Below are 12,500 nucleotides of genomic sequence, written 5' to 3'. Positions count from 1 at the left end.
TGTCTTTAGCATGACCACTTGATGAAATGTGGAGGGAAGCGGGATAAATGGCCGATACTACTGGAAGGATTCCTCTTTGGATAATAGGTACGGTAACTGGTATTCCTGTGATCGGTTTAATAGGTATTTTCTTTTATGGTTCATATCTGGATTGGGTTCGTCCCTGTAATATGTAATAATGGGATGAACTAAGTTATAGGCATGAAAGTGTAAGAACTCAACGGGGCCCGCCTCCTCTTTCTTTGTCTGATTCGCGAGGAGGGGTCCCGTTGAATTCTTAATGATCATAATATTTTGTTCGTATAAATATAAATGACAACAAATAGATCACTTTTTCCGATGATGTTTTTGAAAAATGAACTCGATTAATTGATTCATAGCATCTGTTCTTCGATAGTATCTATCGATACTTTCAAGGTTAGAAGAAAAAAAGGAATCACTCAATTTCCTTTTCCTGGATGACACAATCACAATATATATTTAATTTTAATATTTAATTTTTTTTTAATATTTAATTTTAATATTTTAATATTTAATTTTAATATTTCTTTTTTTTTTCTGTCGACCAGATATCAAGCAAACCCTTTCTAGACTAGTCTAACCTTACTCTATTTATTTTAGTATTTCATCAAAGTTTGAAATTTTTTTATAAGTTCATCGCCTTGCTTCTATTTTATATTTATAAAAAAAAGGATTCCTTCTCTTTTTTTTGGTTGTCCATTACTTATTATATTATATTATACTTATTTATACTTATACTTATTTTATACTTATTTATACTTATTTTATACTTATTATATTATCCTTATTACTTATTCGATTACTTTATTACTTATTCTATTATCTATTATAATCTATTATCTATTATAAGTAAATCTAAAAAAATAAAGGGTTCTGAAAAATCTGGAAAAATATAAACTAAGAATAGAAATCTTTGACGAATGGGATCCGGAATTGTTATTATTTCGACACAAGAAAAGGAATTTTACACATCCTTTTCTTGTGCCGAAGGCTAGGAAGACGAAGAATACTCCCTGTAATTATTTGTTCCCCTCATTTATCCTTCCTTTCTATTCTCCGCTTACTTATCTTATGTTTAGTATCTAATCAAATTGAATTTAGAAAACAAAACCCATTCTGTGACATTTCAATCTGACAATAGGGATATAATTACACCCCTCCCATTTAGATTGAAAAAAGAAAAGAAGGGGTAAAGACAAATAGTCTTCTTCACAATATACAGATTTTGAATGCGGTAAAAGTAATTCCTAGAGAAAGAATATAAACAAGCAAAAGACTTTTCATACTTTTTTCATCATACCTAACCTAATTGCCAGGAAGAATTTGTTCTTTTTTACAAATTTGATGTTGATAAATCCACGGATCTAGAAATTCATTTCGGACACTTGAACCTTTTCAAATTGTTTCTTTTTAAGAACCAAAAAGATTTGTGCAAAAACAATAGATGCCAAGAAGAACAAAAGGCCTTGGACACGTAGTGGATCTTGAAGTACTATTTCTGCATCCCCCTGACCAAATCCACCCACATTAGGATTACTTGTTAATGGTTGATCAAGTTTGATAGATTCACCCTCTGAAACAAGAAGTTCTGGTCCTGGGGGGATAATATCAACCACTTGATGTCCATCCAATGCATCCGTTATGGTTATTTCGTACCCCCCCTTTTTCTTTTCGTATGATTTTGCTTACTATACCTGTTGCCGTAGCATTATAAATTGTATTGTTACTTTTGTTCCCGTCGGGATAAATCTGACCCCTTCCCCTATTTCCGCCTACGTATATGGGATATTTTAAGAAATGAACATCCTTATTACTAGCAGGGTCTGGGGAAAGAATAGGAAAGGTGATTTCACTATATTTTTGACCAGGAACAGGACCTATCACAAGAATATTTTTCTGAGTGGGGCGGTAGTTCTGAAAAGGACAGATTGCCTATCTTTTCTTTCATCTCGGGCGAAATACGATCAGGTGGGGCTAACTCAAACCCCCTCCGGTAAAATAAGAACAGCACCCACATTCAAAGCCCCTTTCTTACCATTAGCAAGAACTTGTTTCAGTTGCATATCATAAGGAATTCTAACAACCGCTTCAAATACAGTATCAGGAAGTACCGCTTGTGGAACCTCAATATCCACGGGTTTATTAGCTAAATGGCAATTGGCACATACAATACGCCCAGTTGCTTCTCGTGGATTTTCATACCCCTGCTGCGCAAAAATGGGATATGCATTTGAAATGGATGCCCCGGTTATTATATAGATCATGAGCGATACGGAAATGGATCGAGTAATCTCCTCCTTTATCCAAGAAAAAGTATTTCTAGTTTGCATGGTACAATCATTGATCCCGAAAATTCTACAATAAAATTAGGTAGGTCACTAGTATAGTTCCCTATCCACGATTCTGCTATTTACTTTTACTGAAAAAAAAAAAAATTTACTGAAATAGAGGAGGAATTGTATTCCCCTGATGGGTAGAAAGAGTAAAGTAAGTACGACTTTGCATTCTTTGCTTATATACAAAGTAAGAAAGATTCTAATTGAATCCGTGAATCATTTTTCAGTCAGTCAGTGAATGATAAATAACTACAAGTGACGGCGATACATGATTTAAATAACGAAAGATCGAATATTTAAAAATTGTATCTAGAATGACTGGAAGGGTACAAGCAAGAACAGATATAATTTGATCATTATGAGCAAATCCAAAATCTTTGTAGATATAGCCAATCATTAGTTCCCAACCGTGGTGCGAATGGAATCCGACACAGAACTCAGTTAATAAAAGAATAGAAAAAGCTTTTATTGTGTCGCTTAAATTATATAGGAATTCTTGAACCCAAGAGTTAAGAATAACAAGTTCTTCATTACCCAAAATAGAATAACCACTTAGAATAACGAAACAGATTAGATTTGTCGAGAAGTGCAAAATCGTATGGATACGATCCTCATTGTGCATCTTGATCAATTGGATCGTTTCTTTGTGGATTCCTATACGAAGTTTTTGTAGATGTGTTTCCGGGTATTCTTTTATCATTTCGTCCAACAGGAGGAGTTCCTCTACTTCTATGAATTGTTCTAGAATACTTTTTTCTTGAATATCATTCAAAAAAGTTTCGGATTGCCTAGTATTCCACCAATTAGTAATCCAAGATTTCAGACTTTTATTAAATGAGAGAGAGATCCACCAGGGCAAAAATACTATAGATGCAAAATATAGAAGGGGAGTGAATGCTTTCTTTTTTGCCATTTTTTCATCTGTGAATTGTTAATGAACCCACCTCATTCGTTGACTTTATGTGATCTAATCTTTCTATCAAGCATGACTTTCATTATATTATAAATTATAAGATAAATTATAAGGTAGGGGCCCATGAATCTATTCTCTGTTTTTTTTTTTTTTGATTCAGTGCTTAGTCCTTGAATCTAAAAAGAGTACAGAAATAGAAAATAAGAATCCACTTTGAATTCGAATGTTCGAATGAAATATATATATATATTATTGTTTCCAGATATCTCAATTGATCAAATTCGAAGCAATTGCCCTCTTTCGATAACTGCCCGAAAGAACCGCTTCAAATAATAAAGATTATTCTATTCAGATTTTGAGACGAAGGAGCTCCCTGTCTATATCAAGATATCAATCAAATATGTCGAAAAATTTTCGCGGGTTATCTAGACTGTATATAGTCTAGAGTCCGGGAATAATTGAAAAAAAAAAAAATTATGAAAAATATTATGATGATCAAAAATGAGTGACAAAAAAAGACAGAAAAGTTATCATTACATTTATCATTATGTTATAAGAAAGAAATCTACTTGTTTAGTTCTTAAGGAGCACAAAAGAAAGGATAAAAGGGGAGGGGCTGATTGACAAAAGGAAAGTAGAGAAAATTTACAAGATATAATCTATCTGTATCTAACGTATCAACTCCAAATATTGAAAATAAAAAGTTAAATATTTCGAAATACTTTGATATATGAGATGAATCCATTATTTCGATTTCTTGCTTGTTTTGTTACTGAATTAAGTTGAGTGGTTTTACATTTACAGACGCATAAAAAACAATTTTTGTGGACAAAAAAAAAAAAAACAGTTTTGTTTTATGTTATGACTCTTCCGTATACGTCTTCTTTGGTTCGAGTGGGCATTCTTAAGAAACTTCAGTTTAGTTCTGCTATAGAAAAAAGAGGCTTCTTGTCTTGAGTTTTTTCCTCCTGCCGAGAAAGCATTTATTCTGCAATTCATTTCAAAAGACTTCAATCGGTACACGCAAAAAATAGGCCAATTCAGCAGCTTTTTGCTCAATTTCTCGTGGAGTCAAATTCTCATCAGTACGAGTCAAGGGAACGGCCCCCTGGCCTCTGATTTCCATATAAAGGACACGCCGAGCATAAATACCCTCTTTAACTTCTATTCTGATGGACTGAATATCTTTCATAAGGAATCGTAGAAAGATGCGACGATTTTTTCCAGGAAAACCCCAACGAAAAATACATACTATTCCCTCTTTTCTATCGAATCGATCATAACCACTACCTACATTCCAAAAAATCGTGCACCACAAATAGGAACTAATAAAGAGACCCGCGATCCCATAGAAAGACATCACGATTCCTTGTGGAAAAAAAAACTATTTGCTGAGACGGAAATAAAGATATCAAATTCCTACCAAGATAACTAGAAGTTCCAACTAATAAAAACCCTAATGAACCAAAAAAAAGAATAAAGGCCCAGCAGAAATTGCTTGTTTTTCGAGACCCCACTATAAATTCTATCCATATAGATTCTGATCGCCAACTCATACATACTAGATCCAGTTGCATTTTATTGGAATTGAGAAAATAAGCAAAAAAATTTGACTTTACTTTTTTTGTTTCCGAAGTAACTCTCATCAACTAGTGCTATTTTGATATGAACTTTTAGAAGTAATTCATCAAATTGCTTAGATCTAAAATCATCCCCTTTATATGATCCCCTATACAGATCTACTAGATATATAGACTTTAATTTCATACATTCGTCCGGTACCGATCCACTTGCTATAATTCATTTACCCCTATATCATGTTTACGTATGCATAAGAGGAGCTTTTTCATTTATGTTCGGGGAAGCCGGATGGATGTTATACAATATTCTACTAAATAGATATCCGTGGCATCTAAGTCGTGAAAAAAAAAATAGATAAGATTTGGTCTTGGCCTTGGCCCCATCGAATCTAAAAAATCTTAGTTTTTTGAACATACAAAGATAAAGAAGCCATTGCAATTGCCGGAAATACTAGGCCTACTAAAGGCACAAAAATAGAGGGAATTGTCATAAAATGGGTACCTCAATTTAATATTCGTACCTGTTATTGTTATATTGTTAGTTATAAAGTTAGTTATAAATATATCTTATAATAATTATATTATAATTCGTATATTATACTAAGTATATCTAAATATTATACTAAGTATATCGAAATACTAAGTATATCTAAATATTATACTAAGTATATCTAAATACTAAGTATATCTAAATATTATACTAAGTATATCTAAATACTAAGTATATCTAAATACTAAGTATATCTAAGCGAGTATATATATCTAATATATATATCTTATCTAATAAGTGCAAGGAATGTAGAATTAAATAAAGGGACTTGCCCATCTTTCTAAATGAAATAAAAATAGGTGTATGATAAGATAATCCACTTTCTTTATTATCTTACTTTATTCCTACTTTTCTTATTATTATTATTCTATTGTTCTTGTCTTCTAATTTTAATTTCTAATTTGAATTTAATAAAGAAAGAGTTTATTACAAATTGAGAAAGAGTTTATTACAAATTGTCGAAAGATTCGATTCGTTAGAATCCGATCCAAGAACAGGGATTTTTAGTAAAAATAGAATTCTCGGGAGATATAGAAAGATGCAAAACTCTATATTTATATTTTTTCTATATTTGAATTATATAAACATACGCAATAGAGCAAGATAAAATTCGTTTTTCGACAATTCCATTTTATGTCACAAAGTCAAAGCCCATTATGCGGGCTTTGACTTTGATTCTGATAAACTAACTAACTGCCTTTTCACTACAAAGAAAATAATTTAACTTAAGACTCTACTTGATTGAATTTTGATTCAAAGGAAAAAAACCGTGGAACTGAAATAACTCACTCAGAACACCCTTTAAAGGATTACGTGGTACGATTGGATCGAATAAACCCTTATGGAATAAATATTCAGCCTCCTGTGAACCTTCAGGTACTGTTATATTCAATGTTTGCTCAATTACTCTTTTTACCCGCAAATGCAATATAGGCATTGGGTTCAGCAATAATGATATCCCCCAACATACCAAAACTCGCGGTCACTCCACCAGTAGTAGGAGATGTAAGAATTGATACATAAAATAACTTTTTATTTGATTGATAATCATATAAAGCAGAAGATATTTTAGCCATTTGCATCAAGCTCAAACTTCCTTCTTGCATGCGTGCTCCTCCGGAAGCACACACTAGAATAAGAGGCAAAAAATTATTGGTAGCATATTCGATCAAACGGGTGATTTTCTCGCCTACTGCGGATCCCATACTACCCCCCATAAACTGAAAATCCATAACCCCGATTGCTATAGGAATACCGTTTAGTTGACCCGTACCTGTTTGAATAGCCTCAGTTAATCCTGTCTCTCTTTGATAAGAATCAAGACGATCTTTATAGGGCTCTTCGTCATACTCAAACGGATCAGAATCAATACCATCTTCGTCATACTCAAACGGATAAGAATCAATACCATCTTCGTCATACTGAAATGGATCAGAATCAATACCATCTTTATCTTTGTCAAACTGAAATGGATCATAATCAATACCATCTTTATCTTTATCTTTGTCAAACTGAACTTTATCTTTGTCAAACTGAACTTTATCTTTGTCAAACTGAACTTTATCTTTGTCATACTGAACTTTATCTTCGTCATACTGAAATGGATCAGAATCAAGACCATCTTTATCTTTGTTAAACTGAAATGGATCATAATTAATACCATCTTTATCTTTGTTAAACTGAACTTTATCTTTGTCATACTGAACTTTATCTTTGTCAAACTGAACTTTATCTTTGTCATACTGAACTTTATCTTCGTCATACTGAACTTTATCTTCGTCATACTGAAATGGATCAGAATCAATACCATCCATATAAGGCTCTTCTTGGTCAGACTGAAATGGATCATAATCAATACCATCTTCGTCAGAACCATCTTCGTCAGCTTCGTCAGAACCATCTTCGTCAGCTTCGTCAGAACCATCTTCGTCAGCTTCGTCAGAACCATCTTCGTCAGCTTCGTCAGAACCATCTTCGTCAGCTTCGTCAGAACCATCTTCGTCAGCTTCGTCAGAACCATCTTCGTCAGACTGAAATGGATCATAATCAATACCATCTTCGTCAGACTGAAATGGATCATAATCAATACCATCTTCGTCATACTGAAATTCAATGGGATCCAGAGAGATCATGTCTTCATCCATAGGATCCCAAGTACCTGGATCAATCGAAAGTTCGATTCTATCTGAACTACTCATTTTCAAATGATATCCACAGTATTCACAAATATTCATTTTTGGCTTAAGAAATTTCTTATAATTTAATCCATAACAATCTTCATTTTCGCATAGAACCCACAAATGCTTGAAATCTTTAGGCCTTTCTAAATCATTACCATTTGCGCAACTTTCTTTTAGAGTTAAATCATTACCATTTGCGCAACTTTCTTTTAGAGTTAAATCATTACCATTTGCGCAACTTTCTTTTAGAGTTAAATCATTACCATTTGCGCAACTTTCTTTTAGAGTTAAATCATTACCATTTGCGCAACTTTCTTTTAGAGTTAAATCATTACCATTTGCGCAACTTTCTTTTAGAGTTAAATCATTACCATTTGCGCAACTTTCTTTTAGAGTTAAACCATTGTCTTCACTACTATTTCCACCTTCAACACAAATGTAACCACAAATGCAATTATAAATATAACTATCATTGTAATTGTCACTACCACTTAAAATGGAACTATCAATACAGGTTTGAGAACGAAGATAAGAGTTAATACAACTCTTAATGTGATTATTCCAACTATAGTTAGTATCATACAAGTTAAAATCATAGTGGGGATCGTCATTGTCAATCTCAAAAATTTGATTTTCACTATTAAAATATAGAGAATAATTATCCTGATTACTATCATTATCCTGATTACTATCCCTAATTAAAACCCTAATTCGGGTGTCATCAGAAATGAAATTCCGAATGTCTTTGACGCCAACTAAATGATCAACCTTACTGTAATAACTAGAGCTGTCACTACAACCATGAATGTTTTTATCCATATCATTTCTAACCGGGTCTTCGTTTACACTAGTATTTTCAATAGGACCAAGGCTATCCATTGATTTACTTAGCCCACATCTGTATTCTAATTCCCCCTTAGACAAGATAAAATTGAACCATAATTTTTCCATAGAGTTTTCTTGCCTCTATTTAGATGTAAAGTATAATAGATGAATAGTCATTTGATGAAAAAAAAAAAATCATTTATTTCCTATCGGAATACGCATAATGGATACAATCATTAAACTAATAATGAGTGAATATTGAAGTAAAGGATTCTCGTTTGTGAGAACCTGGAGTATCAGTTCATTATATATGATATATGATACTTTACTTTTTTCTTTTCAATTATAAATATAAATTTTCAATTAGAAATAGCGATTTCCCTATGTTGTGTAAAATTCGCACTGAAAAAATTGAAAAAAGAAATTTTTCTCCTATCAAGAACCTTTTTCGTAAAATATCGTCTACTAATACAATAAAATCTCGTCTACTAATACAATAAGTTTCTATTCCAACACGGAACGAATAGGATAGAAAAGAATACACCAATCTTTAGGATCGGCTCAATCCTTTTAGTAAAAGATTGGGCCGAGTTTAATTGCAATTCAACAAACCAACAGTAATTACTGGATTACAAAGTATCCATTGCTTCGAATTCAAATTTTATTTATCTAAAGTATCCATTGCTTCGAATTCAAATTTGATCTCCTTCCATACTTCACAAGCAGCAGCTAGTTCCATACTCCATTTGCCAGCCTCGCGGATAATTTCATTACCCTGGCGGGCAAGGTCACGTCCCTCATTACGAGCTTTTACACATGCTTCTAAAGCTACTCGATTAGCTACGGCACCCGGTGCATTTCCCAAGGGTGTCCTAAAGTTCCTCCACCGAATTGTAGTACGGAATCATCTCCAAAGATCTCGGTCAAAGCAGGCATATGCCAAACGTGAATACCCCCCGAAGCTACGGGCAGAACACCTGGTATAGAAACCCAATCTTGAGTGAAATAAATACCACGGCTTCGATCTTTTTCAATAAAATCATCACGTAGTAAATCAACAAAGCCCAAAGTTATGTCCCTTTCTCCTTCAAGTTTACCTACTACTGTACCAGCGTGAATATGATCTCCACCAGACAGACGTAAAGCTTTAGCTAGTACACGAAAGTGCATACCATGATTCTTCTGTCTATCAATAACTGCGTGCATTGCGCGATGGATGTGAAGAAGTAGACCATTATCTCGGCAATAATGAGCCAAGCTAGTATTTGCAGTGAACCCACCTGTTAAGTAGTCATGCATTACGATGGGAGCTCCCAATTCTCTGGCAAATATGGCCCTTTTAATCATTTCTTCACATGTACCCGCAGTAGCATTCAAGTAATGCCCTTTGATTTCACCTGTTTCAGCCTGTGCTTTAAAAATTGCTTCGGCACAAAATAAGAAACGGTCTCTCCAACGCATAAATGGTTGGGAGTTCACATTCTCATCATCTTTGGTAAAATCAAGTCCACCACGTAGACATTCATAAACTGCTCTACCGTAGTTCTTAGCGGATAACCCCAATTTAGGTTTAATAGTACATCCTAATAGGGGGGCGACCGTACTTGTTCAATTTATCTCTTTCAACCTGGATGCCATGAGGCGGGCCTTGGAAAGTTTTAGTATAAGAAGGAGGGATTCGCAGATCCTCTAGACGTAGAGCGCGCAGGGCTTTGAACCCAAATACATTACCCACAATGGAAGTAAACATGTTAGTAACAGAACCTTCTTCAAAAAGGTCTAAGGGGTAAGCTACATAACATATATATTGATTTTCTTCTCCAGCAACGGGCTCAATGTGGTAGCATCGCCCTTTGTAACGATCAAGGCTGGTAAGCCCATCGGTCCACACGGTTGTCCATGTACCAGTAGAAGATTCAGCAGCTACTGCTGCCCCTGCTTCCTCGGGCGGAACTCCGGGTTGAGGAGTTACTCGGAAGGCTGCCAAGATATCAGTATCTTTGACTTCATATTCAGGAGTATAATAAGTCAATTTATACTCTTTAACACCAGCTTTGAATCCAACACTTGCTTTAGTCTCTGTTTGTGGTGACATAAGCCCCTCCCTACAACTCATGAATTGAAAATTTTCGCAACAACAAGGTCTGCTCGGCATAAATTAGGAGTTAATGAAACCTTTTCGAAGAAATCTTTCAAAAAATTATCAACTAATCCGAAAGGTTCCTTATTAGACCATGGTATTTGATTCGCCAAATACATCATTATTCTATATTCTTTCATATTCTATATTCTTTCATATGTATGGCGCAACCCAATCCGTGTTTTTCAAGTTTAGAATTCCTTACTTTTTTTTTGAATCGAAATGAAAATGAAATAAATGAAATAGAAATATTATAAATATATAATTATAATTAGAATTATAAATATAAAATATATATATAAAATATATAAATTAAATATAAAATATATAAATTCAATAATAAGTCAATAGTCAATAATAAGATAATACTATAATAATATAAATTCAATAATAAGTCAATAGTCAATAATAATCAATAATAAGATAATAAGATAATAAGAAATAATATAAAATAAGAAATAATATAAATTCAATAATAAGAAATAAGAAAGAATAAGAAATTCACTCTTGACAGTAATATATGTTGTATATGTAAATCCTAGATGTGAAAATATGCGTAATTCGTTTATGAAATGAAAAAAAAGGAATATAGATGGAAAAAGGGGGGATAGGTTGGACGTAAAAAAAAATCGATATGCTAAAATAAAATACGAAATGAAATAAGGGCTAATGAGATAGAAATAAGGAATCGTAAATAGAGTTCGGGTTCGAATTCCATAGATAATTTTTTATGGATGGTATTGCCTATAATGATAGACAAATGAAAGACAATGATAGACAAATGAAAGACTCTCTCAAAATTGTTATTTATTTATCCACTTGATATTTTGCAAATAGGTTGGTTGAACTTAAAAATTCCTTCATTGAATAAGGAAACAATCCAATTGAATTGCATTCAATTGGATGGTACCAACGAAATCGAGTGCTAATCCCCATTTCTTATTGAATTAACCGATCAACTTGCTGTCGAAGATTTTTTTTATTAGAAAATTTTCGAAAAAAAAAATTGACATATTTCACTTTATTTTATTATGAGAATAAATCCTACTACTTCTGTTCCTGGAGTTTCCACGCTTGAAAAAGAAAATCTGGGACGTATTTCTCAAATCATCGGTCCAGTACTGGATGTAGCCTTTCCCCCCGGGCAAGATGCCTAATATTTACAACGCTTTGGTAGTTAAGGGTCGAGATACCATCGGTCAACAAATTAATGTAACTTGTGAGGTACAGCAATTATTAGGAAACAATCGAGTTAGAGCTGTAGCTATGAGCGCTACAGATGGTCTAATGAGAGGAATGGAAGTGATTAACACGGGAGCTCCTCTAAGTGTTCCAGTCGGCGGAGCGACCCTAGGACGAATTTTTAACGTGCTTGGGGAGCCCGTTGATAATTTAGGTCCTGTAGATACTCGCACAACATCCCCTATTCATAAACCTGCGCCCGCTTTCATACAATTAGATACAAAATTATCTATTTTTGAAACAGGAATTAAAGTAGTCGATCTTTTAGCTCCTTATCGTCGTGGAGGAAAAATCGGACTATTTGGGGGAGCTGGGGTAGGTAAAACAGTACTCATTATGGAATTGATCAACAACATTGCCAAAGCTCATGGGGGTGTATCCGTATTTGGCGGAGTAGGTGAACGTACTCGTGAAGGAAATGATCTTTACATGGAAATGAAAGAATCTGGAGTAATTAATGAACAAAATCTTGCGGAATCAAAAGTGGCTTTAGTCTACGGTCAGATGAATGAACCGCCAGGAGCTCGTATGAGAGTTGGGTTGACTGCCCTAACTATGGCGGAATATTTCCGAGATGTTAATAAACAAAACGTACTTCTATTTATAGACAATATCTTCCGTTTTGTCCAAGCGGGATCCGAAGTATCTGCCTTATTGGGTAGAATGCCTTCCGCTGTGGGTTATCAACCCACCCTTAGTACCGAAATGGGTTC

This window comes from Durio zibethinus, unplaced genomic scaffold (genome assembly GCF_047325235.1).
Source record: "Durio zibethinus cultivar Kanyao isolate XHJ-2024 unplaced genomic scaffold, ASM4732523v1 HiC_scaffold_41, whole genome shotgun sequence".
In the NCBI taxonomy this organism is placed as follows: Eukaryota; Viridiplantae; Streptophyta; class Magnoliopsida; order Malvales; family Malvaceae; genus Durio; species Durio zibethinus.
Note: the sequence above shows the minus strand (reverse complement) of the source record.